Source organism: Danio aesculapii, chromosome 4, assembly GCF_903798145.1.
Source record: "Danio aesculapii chromosome 4, fDanAes4.1, whole genome shotgun sequence".
NCBI lineage: Eukaryota > Metazoa > Chordata > Actinopteri > Cypriniformes > Danionidae > Danio > Danio aesculapii.
In genome coordinates this window covers 20,925,006-20,947,445 of record NC_079438.1, presented here as the reverse complement: position 1 = coordinate 20,947,445, position 22,440 = coordinate 20,925,006, and the positions used below count along the sequence as shown (strand labels likewise).

General features: G+C 36.8%; 3 non-coding genes and 1 pseudogene across 3 annotated transcripts; 1 reads left to right on the top strand and 3 right to left on the bottom strand.

Moving 5' to 3' along the window:
- LOC130222237 (oocyte zinc finger protein XlCOF6-like) overlaps positions 1-22,440 on the bottom strand; it is a 314,140-nt pseudogene that overhangs the window by 31,311 nt on the left and 260,389 nt on the right.
- On the bottom strand, positions 4,602-4,720 carry LOC130223936 (5S ribosomal RNA). The gene has a single exon (XR_008837043.1). It is a non-coding gene; the product is annotated as a 5S ribosomal RNA (ribosomal RNA).
- trnay-gua (transfer RNA tyrosine (anticodon GUA)) lies at positions 8,595-8,681 on the top strand. Its single transcript is given in 2 exon segments — positions 8,595-8,631; positions 8,646-8,681. It is a non-coding gene; the product is annotated as a tRNA-Tyr (tRNA).
- On the bottom strand, positions 9,724-9,842 carry LOC130223981 (5S ribosomal RNA). The gene has a single exon (XR_008837086.1). It is a non-coding gene; the product is annotated as a 5S ribosomal RNA (ribosomal RNA).

Below are 22,440 nucleotides of genomic sequence, written 5' to 3'. Positions count from 1 at the left end.
AAAAAAAACGCAGATACTTCAACTCCATTTGGGGTACGGACTCTCCTCCAAACTGGAGATGGCCACCTTTTACCAGTCAAGCACCATGGTTTCGGTCTTACAGGTGCTGTTTCCCTGCCATGTCACACTCAGCAGCAAACCGTCCAACTGCATGCTGAAGGTCCATGTCCTATCAAGCCAAAAGGAGAACGTTATCTGCAAATGGCCAAATAGACAGTCCTAGCTTGCACCTAAAATTCTGTCATTAAATATTATATTTTTTTGGTCAGCCTCAACAATAACACATTTACAAAATAAAATAAATAAATAGATGGATGGATAGACATTGTAGTGGTGGAAGGGGAAGTAGGATGGCTTGTTCAACCATAAACCAAGATGGAGCTCTCTCAGGAGGGATGGACCAGTGCACGAGATTAAATAAATGCTCAGGAAGCCCCAACCCTTTTTTATCAACTGGCTGTTGCAACGTGCTCCTATGCAACCTAGGGTGCTTATTATAAGAGAAATGAATTGACTACATTATAAAACTTTTTAAATATTGTAAATAAATATTTACAGGGATATACTGAAGTAACTTTACAAAGGCAATTCATTTTGTGTACCTCAGAGCAGTGGTTCTCAATTCTGGGTTGATAACTGTCCCAAATGAATTTTAGCTCTTATTACTAGGGCTAAAATTCTACTACTTTAAACTTGTTTTCAGCTATCTGTGTATGGTACTAGAAAGTTTACCACTGTTTCCTTGGTTGCTGTAAGAGCTTGTGTGTCGAGCTGGACGTTTTCTCGTGTGAAGGCCGCCTCGTGTGAAGACCAACGAGAGTAAAGACCATCGACTCTACCTGCGCGACTCCACTGAGCAAAGACACCGACAAAGCACTTGAGTACTTTTACTTTATTATTTTACGTTATCTCTGCACTCATTATTGTTTTCCTTGAACTTTTATTATGTGTTTACTAATTCCTGTTGTTACTAACACTCGCAAAGCACGGGAGGTACGCTACAGGTGCAACCCTCACAACCTTCGATCAATTTATGTATCTTCTATTTCACAACTCTCTCTCTCTCTCTGTGGGCCTCTGGAATTGTCAATCTGCTGTTAACAAGGCAGATTTTATTACCTCCATAGCCACTCATTCTGACTATAATCTCATGGCTCTAACTGAGACCTGGTTGAGACCGGAGGACACTGCTACACATGCAGCTCTTTCTACTAATTTCTCTCTTTCCCACACTCCTCGTCAGACAGGGAGAGGGGGTTGGACTGGACTACTGATTTCCAAAGAATGGAAATTCACTCAGAGACCATCCCCGCCAAAAATCAGCTCCTTTTAATTCCATGCAGTCACCATTATCCACCGCTTCTACATAAATGAGGTTGTCATCTACCGCCCACCGGGTACATTAGGTCACTTCTTTGATGACTGGATGTTCTCTCATCTTTTTCTGATTATGACACTCTCTTGTTGGTGCTAGGTGACTTCAACATTCACATTGAAAGACCTCAAGCTGCTGACTTCCAGATTCTGCTTGCCTCTTTTGACCTCAAAAGAGCACCTATTTCTGCTACTCACAAATCAGGTAATCAGCTAGACCTTATTTACGCTCGACATTGCTTCGCTGATCAAACACTAGTAACTCCACTACAAACATCGGATCATTTCCTTCTGTCTCTCAACATCCACATTACTCCTGAGCTGCCACACACTCCAACACTAGTTGCCTTTTGCAGAAACCTACGCTCTCTCTCACCCATTAGACTATCCACCATTGTTTCAGACTCTCTTCCTCCATCTTGTAAACTCTCTGCACTTGATACGAACAGTGCCACTGATACACTCTGCTCCACTCTAGCATCATGTCTAGACAGACTATGTCCTCTTACATCCAGGCCAGCCCGTGCCAGTCCTCCTGCACTTTGGCTCTCTGATGTTCTCTGTGAGCATCGCTCAAAACTTCGGGCTGCAGAGAGAATTTGGCGAAAAACTAAAAATCCTGAACAGCTCATAACATACCAAACGCTCAATTTGCAGCACCTACAACAAACACGCAAGATACACCACCAACACCACACACTCACCTCTTTTTCTAACTCTCTGAGTCTGAGGTCTCCAATCTCGTGCTATCTAGCCATGCAACCACCTGTCCGCTTGATCCCATTCCCTCTCATCTCTTGCAAGCCATTTCTCCTGCAGTCATACCAACACTGACTCACATAATTAACACATCTCTTGACTCTGGTTTATTCCCTACTTCATTTAAGCAGGCTAGGGTAACCCCACTGCTAAAGAAACCCAACCTGGATCAAACGCTACTTGAAAACTACCGACCGGTATCCCTGCTTCCATTCATGGCCAAAATTTTGGAGAAAGTAGTGTTCAATCAAGTCCTGGACTTTCTTACTCAAAACAACCTCATGGACAACAAGCAATCTGGCTTTAAGAAAGGCCACTCAACTGAGACTGCCCTGCTCTCTGTCGTGGAGGATCTCAGACTGGCTAAAGCAGACTCTAAATCATCTGTGCTCATCTTGCTGGATTTATCAGCTGCTTTTGAAACTGTAAACCACCAGATCCTGCTATCTACGCTTGAGTCACTGGGCGTTGCAGGCCCTGTTATTCAATGGTTCAGATCTTACCTCTCTAACAAGTCATTCAGGGTGTCTTGGACGGGAAAGTGTGTCCAACCTACAGCATCTAAACACTGGGGTACCTCAGGGCTCTGTTCGTGGGCCACTTCTCTTCTCCATCTACATGACATCTTTAGGACCAATCATCCAGAAACATGGATTTTCCTACCACTGCTATGCTGATGATACCAAGCTATACCTCTCTTTTCACCCTGATGATCCCTCGGTTCCAGCTTGCATCTCAGCCTGCCTGTCAGACATTTCACACTGAATGAAAGATCATCATCTTCAGCTTAACCTCGCGAACACGGAAATGCTTGAAATTACTGCCAACCCGACTCTACACCATAACTTTTCAATCCAGATGGATGGGGCAACCATTACTGCATCCAAAATGGTAAAAAGCCTTGGAGTAACGATTGATGACCACCTAAATTTCTCTGACCACATTTCTAGAACTGCTCAATCTTGCAGATTCGCACTCTATAACATCAGAAAGGTCCGACCCTTCATATCTGAACATGCAGCTCAACTTATTGTTCAAGCTCTTGTTCTCTCCAAACTGGATTATTGCAACTCCCTACTAGCCGGGCTTCCAGCTAATTCTATCAAACCTCTTCAGCTGCTTTAGAATGCAGCAGCACGAGTGGTCTTTGATGAACCCAAAAGAGCACATGTCACTCCGCTACTCACCCGTTTGCACTGGCTGCCAGTTGCTGCTCGCATCAAATTCAAAGCTCTGATGTTTGCTTACAAAGCGACCTCTGACTTTGCTCCTTCTTATCTGCTCTCACTTCTGCAGACTTATGTGCCCTCCAGAAACTTGCGTTCTGTGAATGAACGTCGCCTCGTGTTTCCATCCCTAAGAGGGAAAAAATCACTTTCCCGAACTCTCGCATTCAATCTGCCCAGTTGGTGGAATGAACTCGCTAACTACATCAGAACAGCAGAGTCACTTGCTGTCTTCAAGAAACGACTAAAAACTCAACTATTTAGTCTCCACTTTCCTCTCTGGCTATACCACTGACTGTACTTTCTCAAAAAAAAATTAATAAATAAAAAAAAAAATTTCTAATGCTTTGCTTCTTAGACTTTTTCACACTGAAACTTGTCTATAGCACTTGTTCACTGCTGCTCTTATAGTTTTGTAAATTGCTTCCTTGTCCTTATTTGTAAGTCGCTTTGGATAAAGGCGTCTGCTAAATGACTAAATGTAAATGTGAAAAATAACTTTTCCCATTATACATAACTTTTACAATTATAACTCTTCCATTTGTGTCTTTATAGTCTAATTCTACTTTTTCAAAAATCCCTCTTTTTATCAAAATTGCTACCCCTGTTTTCTATATCTCCATTACTAAATATTTCACCATTCCACAATTTTCTCATTTTATTTTTAATCTCATCTTCCCACTTTGTCTCTTGTAAACAAAATATATCACACTTTTTTGTCAAACATGTTAATCTTTCAAACTTATCACATTTTGACAATCCTCTTACATTCAGTGATACCACACATACATTACTCATTAGGATAATTATTGGATAAACCAATAACCACCATTCATTCTGAGTCACTATCACTTAAACACATGTTTCTTGCATATCCTTTTTGAAATTTTTTCCTTTCCATTCTTTCTTTAATCTCTTCTCTTCTTATTTTCTGTCGTTGTAGAACCAGTTCAATGTTTAAGCCACTTTAGATCTTAATTTTAAATAGCTGGGTGGTATGGCCATAAGCGAGACCAGACGTCAAGAGTTGGCTATTTGAAAAGAGGCGCAGCACCAGGAGCCGAGCGCAGCTCAGCTTGCATTGACACAGCACCGACAGAAACAATGCCCTTGTCCCCTCAATTGTTTACCTGTGTTTTTTTTGTCCCACCCCTCCCAAATAAGATGAATGCGAGAAAAGACACGAGCAGCAGACCTGTGACACGGGGAAGTGTATTAGATGCCAAATGAAGGAATTCAGAAAGCTTACAGCACCTGGTATTCCCAGGCGGTCTCCCATACAAGTACTAACCAGGCCCAACCCTGCTTTGCTTCCAAGTTCAGATGAGATCAGGTATTGCCAGGGTGGTATGGCCGTAAGCAAGAGCAGCCGTCAAGAGTTGGCTATTTAAAAATAGGCGCAGCACCAGAAGCCGAGCGCAGCTTAGCTTGCCTTGACACAGCACAGACAAAAACAAAGCCCTTGACCCATCAATAGTTTACCAGTTTTTTTTTTTTTTTTTCGGTTTCAGCTCTGGGGCACCGACAGCTCTTGCTAGGTTAAACCAGCCAAGTCAGGGTACTCACTTCCCCTGAATGGAATCAGGGGAAGTGGGTACAATGACTTAGCTGGTTCCAGAGATCAGAGAGGAATTCAGAGTTTTGTTTTGTTTTTTTCGTATTTTGGGAAGTGTATCAGCTGCCAAATGAAGGAATTTAAAAAGCTTAAAGCACCTGGTAATCCCAGGCGGTCTCTCATCCAAGAACTAACCGGGAATCAAACCCAGTCCACAGCAATGAGAGCACTGAATCCTAACCACTAGACCACCAGGGAAGGGAGAGCAGAAACTTGCCCTCAAGCCTTGCTGTGGGTCTCCACACAAGTATGCTGCAGCTGCTCTGACAAAAATAAATCCAATGCTTGTAACCTCCTCCTGGAGAGGAGAAAGTCTCAGACCCTGGATCACAGTTCTTCTATGGAGGGACTGTCACATGCTCCTATCGACACCACAACTTGCCATAATAACAAAGCACAGCAAGTAGGTCCTGGTAGGGATGCATAACTCCTCACAGAAACTGATGTATGATGTTACAGTCTCTGTGAGCTCGTCCAGATCTGTGGCTGCAGCTTCAAAAACATTCCAGTCAGTGCATTCAAAACAGGCTTGTAAGACCTGCTCTGTGTCGTTGGTCCATCTCTTGACAGTCCTTAATACTGGCTTAGTAGTTTTAAGTTTTTGCCTGTACGTTGGTATAAGATGAACCAGGCAGTGATCGGAGAGTCCTAGAGCTGCTCTGGCGAAGGAGCGATATGCATCCTTTATTGTGGTGTAGCAATGGTCCAAAATGTTATTGTCTCTGCTGGGGCATGTAATGTGCTGTTTGAATTTAGGCAGCTCATGTGTGAGTTTTGCCTGATTAAAGTCCCCAACTATGATAAAAACAGAGTCCGGGTGTTGTTGTTCTGTCTCTGTGATCAGATCAGCCAGCTGTTGCAGTGCAGTACTCACGTGTGCTTGCGGTGGAATGTAAACACAGACGAGAATGAACGAGGAAAACTCTCTTGGTGAATAAAACAGCTTACAGTTAATGAAAAGCACTTCCACACAGGACAGCACATCTTCTTTAACACAGTTACATCCGTACACCACCTTCTGTTGATGTAAAAGCATGTCCCACCACCGCGCGTTTTGCCCGTTGACTCCGTATCGCGATCTGCTCTGTACAGCTGAAAGTCCGGTAGGTTTAATGCGCTGTCCGGAATGGCTTCGTTTAGCCAGGTTTCCGTGAAACACAGGACAGCAGAGTTGTTAAAGTTCTTGTTTTTGCAAGTAGTTCGTCCATTTTGTTAGGAAGAGAGCGGAGATTCGCCAGGTGAATGCTGGGCAGCGCCGTTCTGAAGCCGCGCTGTCTTAGCCTGACGAGCGCGCCGGCTCGCTTCCCACGCTTGCGCGTCTTGTAGCGTTTCCACAATGCGGCTGCTCCGCCGACCACAATGTTCCGCAAAACGCCACAAAAATCAAAATCCAGTTCTTGATTAGTTGGTGTGCACTGCCGAATGTTCAGCAGCTCGTCCCTGGTGTAACTGATCGTATTTGATAAACATAAAACAGGACAGACTAACAAAAACAGTGCAAACACTGGACAGCCCCACACCGAAGCGGCCATCCGCGGCGCCATCTTGATGAGGTCATCTCTTCCACTTGTTAGTCTCTGAGCTGCAGCAATACCTAAGTGCTCTGATAAAACATGCATAAAAGAAAGTATGGCATTTAACCTCCTCTTGGAGAGAAGAGAGTCTCTGACCCTGGATCTCAGGTCTTCTATGGAGGGACTGTCAGGAATCCTGTAAGAGCATCCCATCCACACAACGTCTTGCTATAAAACAAAGCAGAATGTGTGGTGACGGAACTCCAGGTTGACAGAGCCTTGTCCTTGTTTCAAACAATGTGCTAACAAGTTGCTGAACAGAGTGCCAGTGGCAAAAAGGATAACGCTTATGACTATGGATCAGAGGATTCTAGCTTACGGAAACCATGAGACTGTGTATGCGTGCGTAAATGTATGAGTGGTACTTGTGCAAGAGGGTCAGTGAAGTGCGCACGATCAGAAACAACTGAAGTTTGTGCCAAGACTGATTTCACAAGTGGCAGCTCCCATATGGTCTAGCGGTAAGGATTCCTGTTTTTTACCCAGGCGGCCTGGGTTTGACTCCTGGTATGGGAAGCCTTGAGCATTTTTGGCCAGCAGTCGGACTGCAGCAACCTTAAGGGGGTGGGCATGTGTGGGAATCTCAAAAGTCTTCGGTAGCTCAGTTGGTAGAGCGGAGGACTGTAGGTGTGTTATTGGCAATCCTTAAGTTGTTGGTTCGACTCTGGCTCAAATTTGTCTTCAAGCCTAGCTGTGGGCCTCCATGCAAGTATGCTGCAGCTGCTTTGACAAAAATAAATCTAATGCTTGTAACCTGCTCCTGGAGAGGAGAAAGTCCCAGACCCTGGATCACAGTTCTTCTGGGGAGGGACTGTCACATACACTGTAAGAGCATCCTATCTACACCACAACTTGCCATAATAACGAAGGACAGCATGTGTTGCTTCAACTCTGTGTTGACTGAGCTGTGTCGTTATTACAAGCAACAAGCTAAAGATGACAAGATAAGCAGACAGGGCCAGTGGCGCAATGGATAAGGCATCTGACTACAGATCAGAAGATTCTAGGTTCGACTCCTGGCTGGCTTGCTTTGGTCTTTTTGCTTTGATGTCAGCCAGTGCACTGCAGTCGCCTTTCGCCCCCACTGGAGCTGTTCAGGTCCACTCTGGAGTGAGTCGAGTTTAAGGGGCCTCCAGCACAGAGCCCGTGGGGTGCTCCCCTGGTATCAAAGGCTGCCCCAACTGCTGATTTTTATTAACGTCTACTACAGCTACACCAATCGTAAACCCAGCCTACTTGCTGCAAAAGTCCCTACCAGGCCCAACCCAGCCGAGCGCAGCTCAGCTTGCATTGACACAGCACCGACAGAAACAAGGCCCTTGTCCCCTCAATTGTTTACCTGTTTTTTTTTTTTTTTTTTTTCTGTTTCTGCTCCGGGCACCAACAGCTCTTGCCAAGTCACTGTACCCACTTTCCCCCGAATGGAATCCGGGGAAGTGGGTACACTGACTTGGCTGGTTCCACAGTTCAGAGAGGAATTCAGAGGTTTTTTTTTTTTTTTTGTATTTTGGGAAGTGTATTATTAGCTGCCAAATGAAGGAATTTAAAAAGCTTACAGCACCTGGTATTCCCAGGCGGTCTCCCATCCAAATACCAACCAGGCCCAACCCTGCTTTGCTTCCGAGTTCAGATGAGATATTTTTATTAATTTTTTTAATTAAAATCAAATATTTACATTTTTACAAAGAAATGATCACATCACACAAAAATCACATGATACTTACGACACTCATTATTAGACTTCATATTTTTCCCATAACCAACTTAAAATGATGTCCTTGTATTCAACCATTACCTTTCCCTTTTACCATTATTTCTATAAATACATCCTCTTTTTCTTGTACTATAAAATAGTTGAATATCAATTTTACAGCCATCTCCATTCTGTTTTTAAACATAGCGGTCAGGATTCCTGGTTTTCACCCAGGCGGCCCGGGTTCGACTCCCGGTATGGCAAGCCTAGAGCATTTTTGCCACTGCCCTATTTTTCCAGCAGTCGGACTGCAGCAACTTGAAGGGGGTGGGCTTGTGTGGGTATCTCATGAGTCTTTGATAGCTCAGTTGGTAGAGCGGAGGACTGTAGGTGTGTTGTTGGCAATCCTTAGGTCGCTGGTTTGACTCCGGCTCGAAGGAGGTCTTTTGCCCTTTCATGCATGTGCAGTTCGCATATATCTTCTTAGCTTGAGCTCAAAAGGAAGTTCCCTGACCGGGATTCGAACTCGGGCCACGGCGGTGAGAGCGCCTAATCCTAACCACTAGATCATCAGGTAGGTCCTGCAGAAACTTGCCCTCAAGCCTATGTGGGCCTCCACGCAAGTATGCTGCAGCTGCTCTGACAAAAATAAATCTAATGCTTGTAACCTCCTCCTGGAGAGGAGAAAGTACCAAACCCTGGATCACAGTTCTTCTAGGGAGGGACTGTCACATGCACTGTAAGAGCATCCTATCGACACCACAACTTGCCATAATAACAAAGGACAGCATGTGTTGAATGAACTCCGTGTTGAATGAACTCCGTGTTGACTTAGCTGTGTCCTTATTACAAGCAACAAGCTAAAGATGACAAGATAAGCAGACAGGGCCAGTGTCCCAATGGATAACGCGTCTGACTATGGATCAGAAGATTCTAGGTTCGACTCCTGGCTGGCTCGCTTTGATCTTTTTGCTTTGATGTCAGCCAGTGCACTGCAGTCGCCTTTCGCCCCCACTGGAGCTGTTCAGGTCCACTCTGGAGTGAGTCGAGTTTAAGGGGCCTCCAGCACAGAGCCCGTGGGGTGCTCCCCTGGTTTCAAAGGCTGCCCCAACTGCTGATTTTTATTAACGTCTACTACAGCTACACCAATCGTAAACCCAGCCTACTTGCTGCAAAAGTCCCTACCAGGCCCAACCCAGCCGAGCGCAGCTCAGCTTGCATTGACACAGCACTGACAGAAACAAGGCCTTTGTCCCCTCAATTGTTTACCTGTTTTTTTTTTTTGTTGTTTTTTTCTGTTTCTGCTCCGGGCACCAACAGCTCTTGCTAAGTTAAACTAGCCAAGTCACTGTACCCACTTTCCCCCGAATGGAATCAGGGGAAGTGGGTACACTGACTTGGCTGGTTCAAGAGTTCAGAGGAATTCAGACTTTTTTTTGTATTTTGGGAAGTGTATTAGCTGCCAAATGAAGGAATTTAAAAAGCTTACAGCACCTGGTATTCCCAGGCGGTCTCCCATCCAAATACCAACCAGGCCCAACCCTGCTTTTCTTCCGAGTTCAGATGAGATCAGGCATTGCCAGGGTGGTATGGCCGTAAGCGAGAGCAACCGTCAAGAGTTAGCTATTTAAAAATAGGCGCAGCACCAGGAGCCGTACAGATCAGCAATGTAATCCAGTCCTAACAGCATTGTCTGCAGCGCTGGCACTAAAGACCTTGGCTGACAGCAAGAGGAGGGTAGAAAACTGGGCTTGGACAGTTTTTCTTCATTAAAAATCCTTGCTTCTTCATCAGTCTTCGACTGGTCATCAGCAGTAACTTGAACAGTGCATCACACAGGAGAACGTTATTAGCATGTTTTGCAGCAAACAAAGCACGCCATTCATTCTTACACATAGCCCAGCTTTTACTCCACAAAATGTCAGCTTGCCCTTTCATGAGCTGCATCCAGTCAACCCTTGCAGAGACATTCAAACCGGGGCAGCTCATTACAGTGAATACTGGGTGACAGAAGATGAGAACTCCACCACTGCAGAGTGGAATTATCGACCTCTGTTTTTTTTTTTTTGGTGAGGTTGTACCTTCGAACGCTTTATCCAACCTCAAATCAGAAAGAGATGGCATCCATACTCGACATTTTTTCTTTTTGTCTGCAAGCGTTGGTGGTATAGTGGTGAGCATAGCTGGCTTCCAAGCAAATGCCAGTTGCACGTAGGTGTAGATCACGGTCTAGGCAATAGGAACAAAGGTAGGTGGGACAAGTAAAATACACAAAATTATGGGTTCAGATCCCGTCTCGGCTACAAATAATATAAAACGAATTTGTATTTGCTCTTCATCTAAACACACTTTAAGGACAATTAACCTAAAATAAATGATAATTTTGCATAAATATACAACAATTGTGCTTGTGTCATTATTTATTCACATAATATATATTTACTGTTTAGAATTCATGAAATGTGATCTAAATATAGATTTGGAATATAACATATAGGGTATATTTGATTCTGTTTGATACTGTTTATTGCTTTGACAATATTCTGTTAAAAGCTCTATATAATTAAAAAAGTGATTGCTTGATTGATCTTTAATATAGAAAATGTGAATGTGAAAAACTAATAGGAACATTCTGATCATATTTCAACCTGTTATCTTTTAAGAGATTTTAAGACTTATATTTGTATAACTATAAACAGAAAACCCAGAAATAAAATTCTGACTTCAACTGCGTATATATATATATATATGCTTAAAAAAAATGTGATGATTTCTTAATGGTGTAAATTAAATGAATTTTCGATAAGTATCGTTCAAGAAATATTTATAATATGAATTGCTTTTGGTTATATCTATACCGGCTTTCTCTCTCACCAGCAGTAGTTGATTGACACACATTGCTTAAAGGTGCTACACACACAGCTTTAGGCTATTGACCAACACTCCCTGCATACAGTTTAGGCTACACACTGCAGGTCTACAGTTCTGATGTGTTATGAATTGTTTTAATTTTTATTGTAAAATATACATTATAATTTAGTGCAAAGTAAAATAATATTTATTAATGGCCATTGGCAGCGTATAGCCGTTAAGCTTAAATAGTCTAAGTATGTTTTTATTAATATTAAAACAAATTACAAAACAGCCAACTTTTGATTTTATTTCGTTTCTGTATATTTTTATCAAACAAAAACTGCAATTGTATTTTGGTTTTAATTTGATTAGAAATGTAATAGCCGTTTAGGCAACACTACTTCTACATAACATTGGCTCTGATTGCGTTTTTACAGATATCCTAGATAGACTTTTTGCTGAAAAACATTACTTGTTCATTTCAGTGCTGTATTTTGACATTTCACAAGGGCTTCAGCTGGTACCCGCCTCAATTTCGCGACTTGACGTTTATGTGGCGTCTACAAATCGATGTCTGGATGACAGCGAGAGCAAGATGAGATGAAACCTCAGATTCAATGTGCAGCTGCACAGTTTCTGCAAATTTTGACTATAGGCTCATTTAAATTTAAATACTGTCGAAATATTGCTAGACAGATGAAGTAAGTTTCAGTTTTGGAAGAGAGCTGCTTCAGTAATGAAAGACACAGTTGGTGGACACACACACGCACGCACGCACACACACACAGGATACTATTCAATATTGATTTATTTACATTAAACGCACAGTAATTAAATTTTTAAAAGAAAGGCATAACTTTGGAAAAAGGGCTCACTGCTGTTTCCGCAATTTCTGTGGTTGCTTTGTTTCTCTGCCATTTGCTTGTCAGTGGTGCGGCATTGCTAGATTACTTTTGTTTTAATCAGAGATTAAGATTAGGACTTCATTCATTCATTCATTCATTTTCTTTTCGGCTTAGTCCCTTTATTAATCCAGGATCACCACAGTGGAATGAACCACCGACTTATCCAGCATGTTTTTATGCAGCTGATGCCCTTCCAGCCGCAACCCATCTCTGTGAAAAATCCATACACACTCATTCACTACAGACAATTTAGGCTACCCAATTCACCTGCACCGCATGTTTTTGGACTGTGGGGAAAACCGAGCACCCGGAGGGAACCCACGTGAACGCAGGGAGAGCATGCAAACTCCACACAGAAACACCAACTGACTCAACCGAGGCTAAAACCAGCAACCTTCTTGCTGTGAGGCGACAGCACTACCTACTGCGGCTTCTGCGTCACCACAAGATTAGGCCTATATAGCCAATTTTAGTTATTTATCGTAATGTATAGTTATTTAGTTCTATCAGTGTAATTTATAAATATATAAATTATTTGGTGCTTTTTGGATTTAGGCATAGGCCGAGTATAAAACCTAATATTACTTGTAAATACAAAAGATAATACGGTTTAGTTTAGTTTTTTTTGATGGTACTGTATTGCATGTTGAATGTTACAATTACAAAGAGTTTTATTAAACAAGTGCACTACCACAAGATATTTTTGTAGGTGTAAAAATATAAAAAGTATAATTCTCATATTCTTGCCTTATTTATCTTTAATGTAAATGTAAAATACAATGCAATGCGTGGTTCACCTAAGAAAAAAAGGCGGAGCAAGGCAAAAAGTTAGTCTAGAGCCCTGTATTGGACAGATTAACTAATAGATTGTGTGTGCATTTTAAAACATTGACACTACTTTTATGATGAACCCTTTACACCCGATAGACCTCATCGATGACCGATTAAGCATGGGCATTTAATAAGTTATGCTTTGCACTGTGAGACGCGTCCCTGAATTCACACATTACATAATCAAGTGTGTGCAGTTTACGTTACCTTATGGAGTCGTGCACTCTCTTGATTTTGCATATTGGGGACACATAAAACCCTGTTAGATCTCGTTTATGTCCGCTGGTGCTGCTGTTAATCCGCAGGTCAAGTAATCAAAAAGTAGGCTACATGACGTTTAATTATGGGCAGGTTAATAAGACCAAACACTGGTTGTGCAAACTTTAACTACTTCCTCTAAAATATTAGTGTTTCAAGCTATATTATCTTTTTATAGACTGGCATAGGCCTAAATAGGCATCACGGTCAAACATTTAGAGTTTATATAAAAAAACGAGGGGTTACCTCATTTCACTGTGATCATTATGAGGATCATATTGCATATTCAGTTAATTCTTAGGTAGCCTAGTAAATAATGTATTTTATTAATGGATTGCTTTTAAGGACTAAGCTATTAAATACTGTAATTCTCCGAATGGAAAATGCTTGGGTTGTTTGATAATATCTATCATATCATGCAAAACTTTATCTATCATGTTTATGATTGCCCCTCATCCTTCGATATTACAGATTGATTTATCAGATGATTTGTCATAAGAGAAACGTTAACAAAAGGATTTTCTTCATGGAGACCCATCTAAAAACAATAGACAATCAATAATTCATTTAGTATAAATACAACTTTTGTCTACTTTTGTCTTATTTTGTCTAGTTTTGTTTTGTCTACTTTTGTTTTGTCTGATTTTGTCTACTTTTGTGTAGTTTTGTTTTGTCTGATTTTTTCTATTTTTGTTTAGTTTTGTTTAGTCTAGGTTTGTTTAGTTTTGTCTGATTTTGTCTATTTTCGTTTAGTTTTGTTTAGTCTAGGTTTGTTTAATTTGTCTAGATTTGTTTAGTTTTGTCCGATTTTGTCTACTTTTGTCTGATTTTGTCTACTTTTGTCCAGTTTTGTCTGATTTTGTATAGTTTTGTTTAGTTTTGTCTCATTTTGTTAAGTTTTGTCTGATTTTGTCTATTTTTGTTTAGTTTTGTTTTGTCTAGGTTTGTTTAGTTTTGACTGATTTTGTCTACTTTTGTGTAGTTTTTAGTTTTGTCTAATTTCGTTTTGTCTGATTTTGTCTACTTTTTTCTAGTTTTGTTTGATTTTGTCTACTTTTGTTTTGTCAGATTTGGTCTACTTTTGTTTTGTCTGATTTTGTCAACTTTTGTCTAGTTTTGTTTAGTTTTGTCTCGTTTTGTTTAGTTTTGTCTGATTTTGTCTATTTTTGTTTAGTTTTGTCTAGTTTTGTTTTGTCTAGGTTTATTTAGTTTTGTCCGATTTTTGTCTACTTTTGTCTAGTTTTGTTTGTCTGATTTTGTCTACTTTTGCCAGTTTTGTTTTGTCAGATATTGTCTACTTTTGTTTTGTCAGATTTTGTCTAAATTTGTTTTGTCAGATTTTGTCTAGTTTTGATTTGTCAGATTTTATCTACTTTTGTCTAGTTTTGATTTGTCAGATTTTATCTACTTTTGTCTAGTTTTGTTTTGTCAGATTTTGTCTACTTTTGTTTTGTCTGATTTTGTCTACTTTTGTCTAGTTTTGTTTTGTCTGATTTTTTCTAGTTTTGATTAGTTTTGTCTTGTTATTTTTATTTTGTCTACTTTTGTCTAGTTTTGTCTAATTTTGTTTTGTCTGATTTTGTCTATTTTTGTCTAGTTTTGTTTTGTCAGATTTTGTCTACTTTTGTTTAGTTTTGTCTAATTTCATTTTGTCTGATTTTGTCTACTTTTGTTTTGTCTGATTTTGTCTAGTTTTGTTTTGTCTGATTTTGTCTAGGTTTGTTTAGTTTTGACTGATTTTGTCTACTTTTGTCTAGTTTTTAGTTTTGTCTAATTTCGTTTTGTCTGATTTTGTCTACTTTTGTTTTGTCTGATTTTGTCTACTTTTGTTTTGTCAGATTTTGTCTACTTTTGTTTTGTCTGATTTTGTCTAGTTTTGTCTCATTTTGTTTAGTTTTGTCTCATTTTGTCTATTTTTATTTAGTTTTGTTTTGTCTAGGTTTGTTTAGTTTTGTCTAGATTTGTTTAGTTTAGTCCGATTTTGTCTACTTTTGTCTAGTTTTGTTTGTCTGATTTTGTCTACTTTTGTCTAGTTTTGTTTTGTCAGATTTTGTCTACTTTTGTTTTGTCTGAATTTGTCTACATGCGTTTTGTTTTATTTTGTCTACTTTTGTCTAGTTTTGTTTAGTTTTGTCTCGTTTTGTTTAGTTTTGTCTGATTTTGTCTATTTTTGTTTAGTTTTGTCTAGTTTTGTTTTGTCTAGGTTTATTTAGTTTTGTCCGATTTTTGTCTACTTTTGTTTGTCTGATTTTGTCTACTTTTGCCAGTTTTGTTTTGTCAGATATTGTCTACTTTTGTTTTGTCAGATTTTGTCTAGTTTTGTTTTGTCAGATTTTGTCTATTTTTGTCTAGTTTTGATTTGTCAGATTTTATCTACTTTTGTCTAGTTTTGTTTTGTCAGATTTTGTCTACTTTTGTTTTGTCTGATTTTGTCTATTTTTGTCTAGTTTTGATTTGTCAGATTTTATCTACTTTTGTCTAGTTTTGTTTTGTCAGATTTTGTCTACTTTTGTTTTGTCTGATTTTGTCTAGATGCATTTTGTCTGATTTTGTCTACTTTTGTCTACTTTTGTTTTGTCTGATTTTGTCTACTTTTGTGTAGTTTTGTTTTGTCTGATTTTGTCTACTTCTGTTTAGTTTTGTCTCGTTTTGTTTAGTTTTGTCTGATTTTGTCTATTTTCGTTTAGTTTTGTCTAGGTTTGTTTAGTTTTGTCTAATTTCATTTTGTCTGATTTTGTCTATTTTTGTCTAGTTTTGTTTTGTCAGATTTTGTCTACTTTTGTCTAGTTTTCTTTAGTTTTGTCTAATTTCGTTTTGTCTGATTTTGTCTACTTTTGTTTTGTCTGACTTTGTCTAGGTTTGTTTTGTCTGATTTTGTCTAGTTTTGTTTAGTTTTGTCTCATTTTGTTTAGTTTTGTCTGATTTTGTCTATTTTTGTTTAGTTTTGTTTTGTCTAGGTTTGTTTAGTTTTGACTAATTTTGTCTACTTTTGTGTAGTTTTTAGTTTTGTCTAATTTCGTTTTGTCTGATTTTGTCTACTTTTTTCTAGTTTTGTTTGATTTTGTCTACTTTTGTGTAGTTTTTAGTTTTGTCTAATTTCGTTTTGTCTGATTTTGTCTACTTTTTTCTAGTTTTGTTTGATTTTGTCTACTTTTGTTTTGTCAGATTTGGTCTACTTTTGTTTTGTCTGATTTTGTCAACTATTGTCTAGTTTTGTTTAGTTTTGTCTAGTTTTGTTTTGTCTAGGTTTATTTAGTTTTGTCCGATTTTTGTCTACTTTTGTCTAGTTTTGTTTGTCTGATTTTGTTTACTTTTGCCAGTTTTGTTTTGTCAGATATTGTCTACTTTTGTTTTGTCAGATTTTGTCTAAATTTGTTTTGTCAGATTTTGTCTATTTTTGTCTAGTTTTGATTTGTCAGATTTTATCTACTTTTGTCTAGTTTTGTTTTGTCAGATTTTGTCTACTTTTGTTTTGTCTGATTTTGTCTACTTTTGTCTAGTTTTGTTTTGTCTGATTTTTTCTAGTTTTGATTAGTTTTGTCTCGTTATTTTTATTTTGTCTACTTTTGTCTAGTTTTGTCTAATTTCGTTTTGTCTGATTTTGTCTAGTTTTGTTTTGTCAGATTTTGTCTACTTTTGTTTAGTTTTGTCTAATTTTGTTTTGTCTGATTTTGTCTACTTTTGTTTTGTCTGATTTTGTCTAGGTTTGTTTAGTTTTGACTGATTTTGTCTACTTTTGTCTAGTTTTTAGTTTTGTCTAATTTCGTTTTGTCTGATTTTGTCTACTTTTGTTTTGTCTGACTTTGTCTAGGTTTGTTTTGTCTGATTTTGTCTAGTTTTGTTTAGTTTTGTCTCATTTTGTTTAGTTTTGTCTGATTTTGTCTATTTTTGTTTAGTTTTGTTTTGTCTAGGTTTGTTTAGTTTTGACTAATTTTGTCTACTTTTGTGTAGTTTTTAGTTTTGTCTAATTTCGTTTTGTCTGATTTTGTCTACTTTTTTCTAGTTTTGTTTGATTTTGTCTACTTTTGTGTAGTTTTTAGTTTTGTCTAATTTCGTTTTGTCTGATTTTGTCTACTTTTTTCTAGTTTTGTTTGATTTTGTCTACTTTTGTTTTGTCAGATTTGGTCTACTTTTGTTTTGTCTGATTTTGTCAACTTTTGTCTAGTTTTGTTTAGTTTTGTCTAGTTTTGTTTTGTCTAGGTTTATTTAGTTTTGTCCGATTTTTGTCTACTTTTGTCTAGTTTTGTTTGTCTGATTTTGTTTACTTTTGCCAGTTTTGTTTTGTCAGATATTGTCTACTTTTGTTTTGTCAGATTTTGTCTAAATTTGTTTTGTCAGATTTTGTCTATTTTTGTCTAGTTTTGATTTGTCAGATTTTATCTACTTTTGTCTAGTTTTGTTTTGTCAGATTTTGTCTACTTTTGTTTTGTCTGATTTTGTCTACTTTTGTCTAGTTTTGTTTTGTCTGATTTTTTCTAGTTTTGATTAGTTTTGTCTCGTTATTTTTATTTTGTCTACTTTTGTCTAGTTTTGTCTAATTTCGTTTTGTCTGATTTTGTCTAGTTTTGTTTTGTCAGATTTTGTCTACTTTTGTTTAGTTTTGTCTAATTTTGTTTTGTCTGATTTTGTCTACTTTTGTTTTGTCTGATTTTGTCTAGGTTTGTTTAGTTTTGACTGATTTTGTCTACTTTTGTCTAGTTTTTAGTTTTGTCTAATTTCGTTTTGTCTCATTTTGTCTACTTTTGTTTTGTCTGATTTTGTCTACTTTTGTTTTGTCAGATTTTGTCTACTTTTGTTTTGTCTGATTTTGTCTAGTTTTGTCTCATTTTGTTTAGTTTTGTCTCATTTTGTCTATTTTTATTTAGTTTTGTTTTGTCTAGGTTTTGTTTAGTTTTGTCTAGATTTGTTTAGTTTAGTCCGATTTTGTCTACTTTTGTCTAGTTTTGTTTGTCTGATTTTGTCTATTTTTGTCTAGTTTTGTTTTGTCTGATTTTGTCTACGTTTGTTTTGTCTGATTTTGTCTACATGCGTTTTGTTTTATTTTGTCTGATTTTGTCTACTTTTGTTTAGTTTTGTCTCGTTTTGTTTAGTTTTGTCTGATTTTGTCTATTTTTGTTTAGTTTTGTCTAGTTTTGATTTGTCAGATTTTATCTACTTTTGTCTGGTTTTGTTTTGTCAGATTTTGTCTACTTTTGTTTTGTCTGATTTTGTCTAGATGCATTTTGTCTGATTTTGTCTACTTTTGTCTAGTTTTGTTTTGTCTGATTTTGTCTAGTTTTGATTAGTTTTGTCTCGTTATTTTTAGTTTTGTCTGATTTTGTCTATTTTTGTCTAGTTTTGATTTGTCAGATTTTATCTACTTTTGTCTAGTTTTGATTTGTCAGATTTGATCTACTTTTGTCTAGTTTTGTTTTGTCAGATTTTGTCTTCTTTTGTTTTGTCTGATTTTGTCTACTTTTGTCTAGTTTTGTTTTGTCTGATTTTTTCTAGTTTTGATTAGTTTTGTCTCGTTATTTTTATTTTGTCTACTTTTGTCTAGTTTTGTCTAATTTCGTTTTGTCTGATTTTGTCTATTTTTGTCTAGTTTTGTTTTGTCAGATTTTGTCTACTTTTGTTTAGTTTTGTCTAATTTCGTTTTGTCTGATTTTGTCTACTTTTGTTTTGTCTGATTTTGTCTAGGTTTGTTTAGTTTTGACTGATTTTGTCTACTTTTGTCTAGTTTTTAGTTTTGTCTAATTTCGTTTTGTCTGATTTTGTCTACTTTTGTTTTGTCTGATTTTGTCTACTTTTGTTTTGTCAGATTTTGTCTACTTTTGTTTTGTCTGATTTTGTCTAGTTTTGTCTCATTTTGTTTAGTTTTGTCTCATTTTGTCTATTTTTATTTAGTTTTGTTTTGTCTAGGTTTGTTTAGTTTTGTCTAGATTTGTTTAGTTTAGTCCGATTTTGTCTACTTTTGTCTAGTTTTGTTTGTCTGATTTTGTCTACTTTTGTCTAGTTTTGTTTTGTCAGATTTTGTCTACTTTTGTTTTGTCTGATTTTGTCTACATGCGTTTTGTTTTATTTTGTCTACTTTTGTCTAGTTTTGTTTAGTTTTGTCTCGTTTTGTTTAGTTTTGTCTGATTTTGTCTATTTTTGTTTAGTTTTGTCTCTAGTTTGTTCGATTTTGTCCTAGTATTGTCCTATTTCCGTTTGTCTGATTCTTCGCTACTTTTGTCTAGTTTGTTTGTCTGATTTATCTACCCTTGTTCTAGTTTGTTTAGTGTTTTGGTCTCGGTTTGTTTAGTTTTGTCCTGATTTTTTTTTTTTGTTTTGTCCTAATTTGTTCGGGTTTTGTCTGATTTTGTCTAGTTTTTGTTTAGTTTTTGTATAGTTTTGTTTTGTCTAGGTTTGTTTGTCTGATTTTGGTCCTACTTTGGTCTAGTTTTGGTCTGATTTTGTCTACTTGTGCTCAGTTTTGGTCTAGTTTTGTTTTGTCTGATTTTGTCTAGTTTTGATTAGTTTGGTCTCGTTAGTTTTTGTAGTTTTGGTCTGATTTTGTCTATTTTTGTTAGTTTTGTCTAGTTTTGTTTTGACTAGGTGTTGTTAGTTTTGTCTAGATTTGTTTAGTGTTGTCTAGTTTTGTCCGATTATGTCTACTTTTATCTAGTTTTTTGTTTTGTCTACTTTTGTTTTGTCTGATTTTGTCTAGATGCGTTTTGTCTGATTTTGTCTATTTTTGTTTAGTTTTGTCTCGTTTTGTTTAGTTTTGTCTAATTTCGTTTTGTCTGATTTCGTCTACTTTTGTCTGATTTTTACTATTTTTGTCTAGTTTTGTTTTGTCTGATTTTATCTACCCTTGTCTAGTTTTGTCTAATTTCGTTTTGTCTGATTTTGTCTATTTTTGTTTAGTTTTGTCTGATTTTGTCTACTTTTGTGTAGTTTTGTCTGATTTTGTCTACTTCTGTCTAGTTTTGTTTTGTCTAGTTTTGTTTGCCTGATTTTGTCTACTTTTGTTTTGTCATATTTTGTCTACTTTTGTTTTGTCATATTTTGTCTACTTTTGTTTTGTCTGATTTTTTCTAGATGCGTTTTGTCTGATTTTGTCTACTTTCGTCTAGTTTTGTTTTGTCAGATTTTGTCTAATTTTGTCTAGTTTTGTTTTGTCTGATTTTATCTACCTTTGTCTAGTTTTGTTTAGTTTTGTCTCGTTTTGTTTAGTTTTGTCTGATTTTGTCTATTTTAGTTTAGCTTTGTCTAGTTTTGTTTTTGTCTAGGTTTGTGAAGTTACGTCTAGATTTGTTTAGTTTTGTCTAGTTTTGTCCGATTTTGTCTAGTTTTGTCTAATTTCGTTTTGTCTGATTTCCTCTACTTTTGTCTAGTTTTGTCTGATTTTGTCTATTTTTGTCTATTTTTGTTTTGTCTGATTTTATCTACCCTTGTCTAGTTTTGTTTCGTTTTGTCTCGTTTTGTTTAGTTTTGTCTGATTTTGTTTAGTTTTGTCTAATTTTGTTTTGTCTGATTTTGTCTATTTTTGTTTAGTTTTGTCTAGTTTTGTTTTCTCTAAGTTAGTTTAGTTTTGTCTAGATTTGTTTAGTTTTGTCTAATTTCGTTTTGTCTGATTTTGTCTACTTTTGTCTAGTTTTATTTTGTCTAGTTTTGTTTGTCTGATTTTGTCTACTTTTGTTTTGTCATATTTTGTCTACTTTTGTTTTGTCTGATTTTGTCTAGATGCGTTTTGTCTGATTTTGTCTATTGTGTAGTTTTGTCTGATTTTGTCTACTTCAGTCTAGTTTTGTTTTGTCTAGTTTTGTTTTTCTGATTTTGTCCAGATGCGTTTTGTCTGATTTTGTCTACTTTTGTCTAGTTTTGTTTTGTCAGATTTTGTCTAATTTTGTCTAGTTTTGTTTTGTCTGATTTTATCTACCTTTGTCTAGTTTTGTTTAGTTTTGTCACGTTTTGTTTAGTTTTGTCTGATTTTCTCTATTTTTGTTTAGCTTTGTCTAGTTTTGTTTTGTCTAGGTTTGTTAAGTTATGTCTAGATTTGTTTAGTTTTGTCTAGTTTTGTCCGATTTTGTCTAGTATTGTCTAATTTCGTTTTGTCTGATTTCGTCTACTTTTGTCTAGTTTTGTTTTGTCTGATTTTATCTACCCTTGTCTAGTTTTGTTTAGTTTTGTCTCGTTTTGTTTAGTTTTGTCTGATTTTTTTTTTGTTTTGTCTAATTTCGTTTTGTCTGATTTTGTCTATTTTTGTTAGTTTTGTATAGTTTTGTTTTGTCTAGGTTTGTTTGTCTGATTTTGTCTACTTTTGTCTAGTTTTGTCTGATTTTGTCTACTTTTGTCTAGTTTTGTCTTGTCTAGTTTTATTTGTCTGATTTTGTCTACTTTTGTTTTGTCAGATTTTATCTACTTTTTTCTAGTTTTGTTTTGTCTGATTCGTCTACTTTTGTTTTGTCTGATTTTGTCTACATTTGTTTAGATTTGTTTTGTCTGATTTGTATCCTTTGTTTTGTCTGATTTTGTCTATGTTTGTCTAGCTTTGTTTTGTCTTTTTTTGTCTACTTTTTCTAGCTTTTTTGTCTGATTTTGTCTAGTTTTGTTTAGTTTTGTCTAGTTTTGTGTAGTTTTATTTTGTCCAATTTTGTATAGTTTTGCCTAGTTAAGTTTTGCCTGATTTTGTCTACTTCTTATATTTTTGTTAAGTTTTTTCTAGTTTTGTTTTATCTGATTTTGTCTACTCTGTATAAAATTATATCCTTTATTTGTTATCACAAAATTTTTTATTTGTCAAGTCAACTAGATTCACTAAAGTTGCTGAGATAACAAAGGATCGTTAGTTTAGGTTAATTAAAATAATAGCATGGTGGTAACACACTGACATTTCATTCTTTCTCGCACTGAAGCCTGTCACTGTCGACCAATCGCAGCAGGCTGTCATCGGTCCAATTGGCGCAGATTAGCTTCGCGCTGAGGAGGGGTTTGGGAACAAATGAATCACTGAACGATTCATATGGGAGTCGCTGGGATAATTAGGTAAAAATAAACGCAGATTATAAGACCATGAAAGTGTTTTTTGACCTTGCATGCATATTAGACTGTTGTTGGAGACCCTAACAACCAAAATATGACCCTATTTCATGTATAATATGGGCTCTTTAAAAAGAACTGGGCTACACACACTTCCTTGTGGAGTGCCATTTTTTATTGAATATGTGCCTGATGTCCTGTTCCCTATTCTAACTTCTATAGTTCTTCCATTAAAGAATCTTTAATCCAATTGAACATTTTACCACCTACACCCATTTTATTCAGTTTAATTAAAAATCCCTCTTTCCATAGCATATCATACACCTTCTCTATGATGAAAAAGGTTGCC